The sequence below is a fragment of the Cebus imitator genome, unplaced genomic scaffold (genome assembly GCF_001604975.1).
Source record: "Cebus imitator isolate Cc_AM_T3 unplaced genomic scaffold, Cebus_imitator-1.0 Scaffold1038, whole genome shotgun sequence".
Lineage (NCBI taxonomy): Eukaryota > Metazoa > Chordata > Mammalia > Primates > Cebidae > Cebus > Cebus imitator.
This window is the reverse complement of record NW_016108353.1, coordinates 29,176-39,922: the sequence shown is the minus strand read 5'-3', so window position 1 is coordinate 39,922 and position 10,747 is coordinate 29,176. Positions and strand designations below refer to the sequence as shown.

At 40.4% G+C, this 10,747-nt stretch overlaps 1 long non-coding RNA gene across 1 annotated transcript in view; it reads left to right on the top strand.

Moving 5' to 3' along the window:
* The window catches only part of LOC108298682, a 52,006-nt gene extending 41,593 nt beyond the window's left edge, over positions 1–10,413 (top strand). Inside the window, exon 3 of the long non-coding RNA XR_005198793.1 lies at positions 9,716–10,413. This is a non-coding gene — a long non-coding RNA (uncharacterized LOC108298682). The remainder of the gene's footprint in view (positions 1–9,715) is intronic.
* The last annotated feature ends 334 nt before the right edge of the window (positions 10,414–10,747 follow it).

Sequence of the window (10,747 nt, the reverse complement as noted above, 5' to 3'; positions counted from 1 at the left end):
GTCCAGGAATTTATCCATTTCTTCCAGGTTTACTGGTTTGTGTGCATAGAGTTGTTTGTAGTAATCTCTGATGGTAGTTTGTATTTCTATGGAATTGGTGGTGATATCCCCTTTATCGTTTTTTTATTACATCTGTATCATTGTTTTCTCTTTTCTTTTTTATTAATCTGCCTAGCAGTCTCTTTTGTTGATCTTTTAAAAAAAAAACCAGCTCCTGGATTTATTGATTTTTTTTGAAGGGTTTTTTGTGTCTCTGTCTCCTTCAGTTCTGCTCCAATCTTAGTTATTTCTTGTTTTCTGCTAGCTTTTGAGTTTTTTTGATCTTGTGCCTCTAGCTCTTTCAATTTTGATGATAGAGTGTCGATTTTAGATATTTCCTTGCTCCTCATATCGGTATTTATTGCTATAATTTATCCTCTAGACATTGCTTTAAATGTATCCCAGAGATTCTGGTATGTTGTATCTTTGTTTTCGTTGGTTTCAAAGAACATCTTTATTTCTGCCTATATTTCATTGTTTATCCAGTCAACATTCAAGAGCCAGTTGTTCAGTTTCCATGAAGTTGTGCTGTTCTGAGTTAGTTTCTTAAACCTGAGTTCTAATTTGGTTGCACTGTGGTCTGAGAGAGTGTTTGTTATGATTTCCATTATTTTGCATTTGCTGAGGAGTGATTTACTTCGAATTATGTGGTCAGTTTTAGAGTAGGTGTGATATGATGCTGAGAAGAATGTATATTCTCTGGATTTGGGATGGAGAGGTCTGTAGATGTCTATTAGGTCCACTTGGTCCAGATCTGAGTTCAGGTCCTGGATATCCTTGCTAATTTTCTGTCTTGTTGATCTGTCTAATATTGATAGTGAAGTGTTAAAGTCTCCCACTATTATTTTGAGGGAGTGTAAGTCTCTTTGTACGTCCTTAAGAACTTGCTTTGTGTATATGGATCCTCCTGTATTGGGTGCATATATATTTAGGATCGTTAGTTCTTCTTGTTGCATTGATTCTTTTACCATTATGTAATGCCCGTATTTGTCTCTTTTGATCTTTGTTGATTTAAGTCTATTTTGTCAGAGACTAGGATTGCAACTCCTGCTTTTTATTTTTATTTTTTTTCTCCATTTGCTTGGTAAGTCTTCCTCTATCCCTTTATTTTGAGCCTGTGTGTATCCTTGCTCATGAGATGGGTGTCCTGGATACAGTACACTGATGGTTTTTGACTTTTCATCCAATTTGCCAGTCTGTGTCTTTTGATTGGGGCATTTAGCCTATTTACATTTAAGGTTAATATTGTTATGTGTGAATTGGATTGTACCATTTTGATGGTAGCTGGTTGTTTTTCTCATTATTTGACACAGTTTCTTCATTGTGTTGATGCTTTTTACCATTTAGTACATTTTTGGAATGGCTGGTAGTGGTTGTTCCTTTCTATGTTTAGTGCTTCTTTCTGCAGCTCTTGTAAGGAAGGTCTGGTGGTGACAAAATCTCTCAGTAATTGCTTGATCATAAAGGATTTTATTTTTCCTTCACTTATGAAGCTTAGTTTGGCTGGATATGAAATTTCTTTTCTTTAAGGATGTTGATTATTGGCCCCCACCCTCTCCTGGCTTGTAAGGTTTCTTCCGAGAGATCTGCTATGAGTCTGATGTTTCCCTTTGTGGTTAACCCGATCTTTCTCTGTGGCTGCCCTTAGCATTTTTTCCTTCATTTCAACCCTGGTGAATCTGGTGATTACGTGCCTTGGGGTTGCTCCTCTTTAGGAATATCTTTGTGGTATTCTCTGTATTTCCTAGACTTGAGTATTGGCCTGTCTTGCAAGGTTGGGGACGTTCTCCTGGATAATATCCTAAAGTGTTTTCCAGCTCAGATTCATTCTCTCTGTCACATTCAGGTACACCTATCAAACATAGAGTAGGTCTTTTTGCGTAATCCCATATTTCTTGGAGGCTTTGTTCATTTTTTTTTTCATTCTTTTTTCTCTAATCTTGCCTTCTCATTTTATTTCATTGAGTTGATCTTCAATCTCTGATATCTTTTCTTCTGCTTGGTCGATTTGGCTATTGAAACTTGTGTATGCTTCACGAAGTTCTCATGTTGTGTTTTTCAGCTCCATTAAGTCATTTATATTCTTCTCTACGCTGTTTATTCTCATTAGCGTTTCTTCAAACCTTTTTCAAAGTTTTTAGTTTCTTTGCATTGGGTTAGAACTTGTTCTTTTAGCTCAGAGAAGTTTGTTATTACCCATCTTCTGAATCCTGTTTCTGTCAATTCATCAGACTCATTCTCCATCCTGCTTTGTTCCTTTGCTGGTGATGTGCTGTGATCCCTTGGAGGAGGAGAGGCGTGCTGGTTTTGGGTGTTTTCATCCTTTTTGCACTGGTTTCTTCCCATCTTTGTGGGTTTATCTACCTGTGGTCTTTGTAGTTGGTGACTTTCTGATGGGGTCTCTGAGTAGATGTCCTTTTTGTTGATGATGAAGGTATTTCTTTCTGTTTTTTAGTTTTCCTTCTAACAGCCAATCCCCTCTGCTGTTGGACTGCTGGAACTCGACTTCAGACCTTGGTTGCCTAGGGATCACCTGTGGCGGCTGCAGAACAGTAAGGGTTTCTGCAAGTTTCTTCTTCTGTTGTCTTTGTCCCAGAAGGATACCTGCCAGATGTCAGCCTGAGCTCTCCTTTATGAGGTGACTCTTTGGATATACAGGGGATGGGGAGCTGTTTGAGGAGACAGTCTGTCCCTTATAAGAGCTCAAGTGCTGACCTGTGAGCTCCATTATTCTGTTCAAAGCTGCTGGGCAGCTCTGTTTATCTCTGCTGCAGTGGAACTCATAACCACCTTTTTCCCCTGGTGCTCTATCTTGGGGCTTTATTTATAAGTTCCTGATGTGCTGCTGCCTTTTTTCAGAGCTGTCCTGCCCAACAATGAGATAGCATAGTTACAATCTGCCAGCAGAGTCTTTGCTGAGCTGCTGTGGGCTCTGCCCAGCTGCTACGTGAGCTTCCCTGTGGTTTTGTTTATAGAAGTATAGTTAGAACGGCCTCAGTAATGGTGGACTGCCTCTATAATGGCAGACTGCCTTGGTAATGGTGGACTGTGTCAGTAATGGCGGACTGCCTCGGTAGTGGCGGATTGCCTTGGTAGTGGCAGACTGCCTCTGTAATGGTGGATGCTCTTCCCCTAATGGAGCTGGACTGTCCCCGGTCCAGTTGTGCTTGCTGCAAAACTCTCAATCCAGAGCATTTCAGATTGCTGGTCTTTGTGGGGATAGGACCCGCCGAGCCTGATCACCTGGCTCCCTGTTTCAGACCCCCTTTTTTTTCAGTTGAATAAGTGGCTCTGTCCCCCAGGCATTCCAGGCACCAGTTGATATGGCCGCCCAGATTAGTGTGAGTTTTTGTGCAGAAGCGTGCTGCATCAGCTGAAACAGCTGTGCTGGAAACTCCTGGCACTTTTCAGCCTGGGAGTCTCCTAGTCTGTGGGCAGTAATAACTCGTTTGGAAATGTGGTGTTCACTCACCCTTTGCATTGTTCTCACTGGGAACTGAACTCCAAAGCTGTTCGTATTCAGCCATCTTGGATTCCCCAGTCTATTTTTTATTTTTATTTTATTTTTTTTAAGAGATAGAGTCTTCCTCTGTCACCCAGGCTGAGTGCAGTGGCACAATCACGGCTTACTGCAGCCTGGACCCTACTATCTAGCATCTTTAAGGAACTTCCACAGATTTACAAAACACACACACATACACACACACACACACACACACACACACACATTAAAAAGTGGGCAAAGGACATGAACAGACATTTCTCAAATGACAACTTACAGGCAGCCAAAAATTACATGAAAAGAAGCTCTACATCACTCACTGATCATTAGAGTAATACACATCAAAACAACAATGGGATAGCGTGTGACACCAGTCAAAATGCCTATTATTAAAAAATAAAAATAAACAAAAAACAGATGCTGGTGATGTTGTGAAGAAAAATGATTATACACTGTTGGTGGAAGCGTAAACTAGGTCAACAATTATGGAAGACAGTATGGTGATTCCTCAGAGACCTAAAGACAGAAATATTATTTCACCCAACAATGTCATTACTAGGTATATGCCCAAAGGAATATAAATTGTTCCATTTTAAAGACACACGCCTGTGGATGTTCACTGCAACACTATTCACAGTAGTAGGAAATCAACCGAAATGCCCATCAATTATAGACTGGGTAAAGAAAATGTGGTACATATATACCATGGAATAATATATAGCCATAAAATGGAATGAGATTATGTCCTTTTAATGACATGGATGGGGTTGGAGGCCATTGTCCTTGGCAAACCAATTCAGGAACAGAAAACCAAATACTGCATGTTCTCACCTATAAGTGGGAACTAAATAATGAGAACACATGGACACATACAGGGAAATAACACACACTGAGGCCTATTGGAGGGTGGAGGGTAGGAGGATGGAGAGGATCAGGATAAATAACTCATAGGTACTAGATTTAATACTAGGGCAATGAAATAATCTGTACAACAATTCCCCATGACACACATATACCTGTGTAACAACCTTGTACACATACCTCGAACTTAAAAGTATATTAAAAAAGAAAATAATGACAAATTCTACCATTTTCAAATAAAATTATTTTATAAACAATTCAATTATACTCTTTCAGTTATTTCAAAATTTACAATAAATTATTGTTGGCTGTAGTCACTCTGTTGTGCTAACAAATAGTAGGTATTATTCTATCTAATTAATTTTTTTTTACCCATTAACCGTTCCCACTCCCATCTTTCTCTTCCCACCCTCTGGTAATCTTCATTCTACTATCTTCATGAATTTGATTGTTTTAATTTTTAACTCCCACAAATAAGTGAGAGCATGCAAAATTTGTCTTCTTTTCCTGACTTATTTTACTTAACATAATGACCTGCAGTTCCATCATTTGTTGCCAATGACAGGATATTATTATTTTTCATGATAGAATAGTACTTTATTGTGTATATGTACATTTTTCTTATTTATCTGTTGATGGACACTTAGATTCCTTCCAAATTTTGACTACTGTGAATAGTGCTGCAATAAACATGATAGTGCAGATATCTTCTCAGTATACCAATTTTCTTTGTTTTGGGTGTATACCAAGCAGTGGGATTGTTGGATCATATTGTAGAATTATTTTTAGTTTTTTAGGCCATTTACACTCAATGTTAGTATTGAGATGTGAGATACTATTCTGTTCATCATGCTACTTGTTGCCTGAATACCGTGTGTGTGTGTGTGTGTGTGTGTGTGTGTGTGTGTGTGTTTTAATTTGTTGTGTTTATATATATATGTGTGTGTATATATATATGTGTGTGTGTGTGTGTGTTTGTTTGTGTGTGTGTGTATAGGTTCTGTAAGCTTTATGCTTTAAGGAGGTTCTATTTTGGCATATTTCAAGAATATGTTTAGAGATTTAGAGCTTTTAGCAGTTCTTATAGTGGCCGATTGGTGCTGGTGAATTCACTTAGCATTTGTTTATCTGAAAAATACTGTATCTTTACTTCATTTATGAAACTTAGTTTCACTGGATGCAAAATTCTTGGCTGATAATTGTTTTGTTGAAGGAGGCTGAAGGTAGGGCCCCACACCCTTGCTTGTAGGGTTTCTGCTGAGAAATCTGCTGTTAATGATAGGTATTTTTTTAAAATGGGTTACCTCATGCTTTTGCTTGGCATCTCTGAAGATTTTCTCCTGTGTCTTGACTTTAGATAAACTGATGACTATGTGCCTAGCCAATTATCTTTTTGCAATGAATTTTTCAGTTGTTCTTTGAGCTTCTTGTGTTTGGATGTCTTGATCTCTACAAGGCTGGGGAAGTTTTCCTCAATTATTCCCTCAAATAGGTTTTCCAAACTTTTAGGTTTCTCTTTTTCCTCAAGAACACCAATTATTCTTAAGTTTGGTCATTACAATCCCAGTTTTTTTGGAGGTTTTTTTCTTTTTTAAAAAATTATTTTAGTTTTGTTTTTGTTGGATTGGGTTAATTCAAAACCTTGTCTTTGCGCTCTGAAGTTCTTTTTTTTCGCTTGTTAGTTTCTATTTCTGATACCCTCCAGTATATTTTGCATTTCTCTATGTATATCCTTTATTTTCAGAAGTTGTGATTATTTTTTTATTTATGCTGTTTATTTTACTGCAGATTTTCCCCTTCATATCTTGTATGATTTTTTTTTTATTTCATTAAGTTGGACTTCACCTTTTTCTGTTGCCTCCTTGATTAGCTTAATAATCATCCTTCTGAATTCTTTTTCTGGCAATACAGGGATTTCTTCTTTATTTGGATCTATTGCTGATGATTTATTGTGTCTTTTGGGCAGTGTGTATTAACCTGTTCTTACGCCGCTATTAAAGACATACCCAAGACTGGGTAATTTATGAATAAAAAGAGGTTTAATGGACTCACGGTTCCACATGGATGAGGAGGCCTCACAATCATGGTGGAAGGAAAAAGGCACTTCTTACGTGGTGGCAGCAAGAGAGAATGAGAACCAAGCAAAAGGGATTTTCCTTATAAAACCATCAGATCTCATGAGACTTATTCACTGCCACGAGAGAAGTATGGGGGAACTGCCCCCGTGATTCAATTATTTCCCACTGAGTCCCTCCCACAACACTTGGGAATTATGGGAGCTAAAATTCAATAAGAGATTTGGGTAGGAACACAGCCAAACTATATCAATCCACTCCTGGTTCCTCCCAAATCTTATGTTCTTACATTTCAAAACCAGTCATGCCTTTCCAACAGTCCCCCAAAGTCAACTCATTTCAGCATTACCTCAAAAGTCCACAGTCCAAACTCACATCTGAGACAAGGCAAGTCCCTTCTGCCTATGATTCTGTAAAATTAAAAGCAAGTTACTTACTTCCTAGATACAATTGTGTACAGGCATTGGGTAAATACAGGCATTCCAAATGGGTGAAATTGGCCAAACAAAGGGTCTACAGCCCCCATGTAAGTCCAAAATCCAGCTGGGCAGTCAAATCTTAATCTCCAAAATGATCTTTTAATTCATGTTTCACATCCAGGTCACACTGATGCAAGAGGTGGGTTTCCATGGTCTTACACAGCTCTGCTCCTGTGGCTTTGCAGGGTATAGCCTACCTCCCAGCTGCTTTCACAGGCTGGCATTGAATGTCTGCAGCTTTTCCAGGTGCATGGTGCAAGCTGTTGGATCTACCATTCTGGAGTCAGTAGAACAGTGACCTTCTCACAACTCCAAAAGGCAATGCCCCAGTGGGGAGCCTCTATGGGGGCTTCAACCCCACATTTCCCTTCCACATTGCCCTAGCAGAGGTTCTCCATGAGAGCCCCACCCCTGCAGCAAACTTTTGCCTGAATATCCAGGCATTTCCATACCTCCTCTGATATCTAGGTGGAGGTTCCCAAACCTCAGTTATTAACTCCTGTGCACCCAGAATCTCAATACCACATGGAAGGTGCCAGGGCTTGGGGCTTTCACCCTCTGAAGCTACAGCCCAAGCTTTATCTTGGCCCCTTTTAGCCATGGCTAGAGTGGCTGGGATGCCAAGCACCGATTCCCTAGGCTGTACACAGCAGGGGGCCCCTGGGCCTAGCCCACAAAACCCTTTTTTTCTTTCTATGCCTCTTGGTCTGTAATGGTAGGGGCTTTCACAAAGGCCTCTGACGTGTTCTTGGTGATTAACATTTTCTTGGCGATTTAACATTTGGCTCCTTGTTACTTATGCAAATTTCTGCAGCCAGCTTGAATTTCTTCTGAGGAAATGGGTTTTTTTCTATCACATCATCAAGCTGCACATTTTCTGAACTTTTATCCTATTTCCCTTTTAAAACGGAATGCTTTTAAAAGCACCCAAGTCACCTCTTGAATGCTTTGCAGCTTAGAAATTTTTTTCTGCCTGATACCCTAAATCATCTCCCTCAAGTTCAAAGTTTCACAAATCACTAGGACAGGGGCAAAATGTTGCCAGTCTCTGCTAAAATATAGCAAGAGTCACCTTCACTCCAGTTCCCAAAAAGTTCCTCGTTTTCATTTGAGACTACTTCAGCCTGGATTTAATTGTCTGTATTATTATTAGCATTTTTGTCAAAGCCATTCAACAGGCTAGAAAGTTTCAAACTTCCCCACATTTTTCTGTCTTCTTCTGCGCCCTCCAAACTGTTCCAGCCTATCCCTGTTACCCAGTTCCAAAGTCACTTTCACATTTTTAGATATCTTTACAGTAGCACTCTACTCTACCAGTAGCAATTTACTGTATTAGTCTGTTCTCATGCTGGTAATAAAGACATACCCGAGACTGGGTAATATATAGGGAAAATGGGGTTTAACGGGCTCACAGTTCCACATGGCTGGGGAGGCCTTACAATCATGACAGGAGGCAAAAGACACTTCTTACTTGGTGGCAGCAAGAGAGAATGAGAACCAAGCAAAGTGGGTTTCCTCTTATGAAACCATCAGATCTCATGACAGTTACTTACTCCCACAAGAACAGTATGGGGGAAACTGCCCCCATGATTCAGTTATCTCCCACCAGGTACCTCCCACAACATATGGGAATTAGGGGGATCTATGATTCAGAATGAGATTTGGGTGGGGAAACAGCCAAACCATGTCAGAGTGCTAAAGAACCTTGTTTTGTCCTATTACCAGAATTGTTTTTCTGGTTTTTTTCTCATTTGGGTAGACTATGTCAGAGGGAAGATCTGTGTCTTAAGGGCAACTGTTCAGATTCTTTTGTCCCATGGAGTGCTTCATTGCTGTAGTACTCTCCCCCTTTTCCTAGGGATGTGGCTTTCTGAGAACCAAACTGCAGTGATTATTTCTTTTCTGGATCTAGCCACCCAGCAGAGCTACCAGGCTCCTGGCTGCTACTGGTGGTGGGGGGTTGGGGGGTCTGCACATAGCCCTGTGATGTGAACTGTCTTCAGGTCTCCCAGGCATGGATAGCTGTACCTACTATGATGGTGGTGGCAGTGGAGTGAAATGGACTCTGCAAGGGTCCTTAGTTGTAGTTTTGCTTATTGCACTAGTTTTGTACTGTTTGGGTTGCCAAGAGGTGGCACTTTCAAGAGAACATCAGTTGTTGTAGTATAGGGGTGATCAGGCAATGGGCGGTGGGGAGACCTAGAACTCCCAAGTTAATATGTCCTTTGTCTTTTGCTACCAGAGTGGGTAGAGAAAGACCATCACATGAGGGTAAGGTTGGGCATGTCTGAGCTCAGACTCTCCTTGTGGGGCCTGTTGTGGCTGCTGTGGGGGCTGGCACTCTTGTTCTCAGGCCAATGGAGTTATGTTCCCAGGGAGATTATGGCTGCCTCTGCTGTGTCATGCAGGTTGTCAGGGAATTGGGGGAAAGAGAGCCATTACAGGCTTAATCCAGCTCCCACACAGCCCAAAAGGCTAGTCTCACTTCCATCATGCTCCACCCCCAACAGCACCAAGTTGGTTTTCAGGTAGCAGTTGAGCAGGGCTGAGAGCTTGTCCCAGGCTACCAGCCTTCTGGCTGTGAAAGCAAGCAGGGCTTTCAGGTTTCATGCTTTCCCACCTGCTGTGGCTTCTGTGTTGTATCTGCATTCTGGATTTACCTCCTCCCTTGATTTCTGTCCAGGAAACTTCACGTTAGGTGGAATTTTTTTTTACAAAGTTCAGCTGGAAGTTTTCTTCTTCCTGTGGTCTTTTCCCAGTTCCTCTGGCAGCTCTCCTTAAAGACCTCTGCAAGACAAAGTAAGAAATGACTTCTTTGGGGGCCAAGAGCTCACAGAGCACTTCCCGCTGCTTCTTCGACCCCTACATTTTGCTCGGCTCTAAAATCATCTCAGTTCCAGGTAAGGTCAAATCCTTCTCCCATGATCTGGACCCTGAGGTTCCCCAGTGAGGGTATGTGTTCAGTGGTAGATGATCCCCCTTTCAAACTTTCACATTTTGGGCACTCACAGGTTTTGGGATGTCTCCTGGGGCGTGCAGGAGCAATTTGCTTTCTTCAAAGGGTCTATGGATTCTCTTAGCTTTCCTTGTATATTCATGCAGTAGTTTTGGAGCAAGAGTTCATAATGTGAATCTCCACACACTGCTCTATCCTGAGTAGGAGCTACAACTTAGTCCTGCCTCCTATCTGCGATTTTCATTTCCTCTCCTCAGGCACTCTATTTCTTTTGATTGGAGATTTTAGTCCACTTATATTCAATGTTATTATTGCTTGATTTATTTCTTTCATTTTCTTGTTTCCTGCTGTTTTGTTGTCTTCTCTTCCCTCCTTTCCTTTCTATCTTCCTTTCAATGAAAGTGATTTTCCCTGGTGCTGTCTTTTAATTTCTTGCTTTTTTGGGTTATCTGTTGTATATATTTTTTTTTATTTTTGTTTTTTGGTTTTTTTTTTATTTGAGGTTACCATGAGGCTTGCAAATCACATAATATATTGTTTTAAACTGATGACAAGTTAACAATTACATAAAAACAAGCCAGCAAAGAGAAAACTAATAAAAACTCAAAATTTTAGCTTTTTCCTTCCTACTTTTTTTTTGTTTATTTAAAAAATATTATTATACTTTAAGTTTTGGGATATATGTGCAGAACGTGCAGGTTTGTTACATAAGTGTACACTCCATGGTGGTTTGCAGCACCTATCAACCTGTCCTCTACATTAGATATTTCTCCTAATGCTATCTGTCCCCTAGGCCCCCACACCCTGAATGGCCCCAGTGTGTGATGTTTCTTTC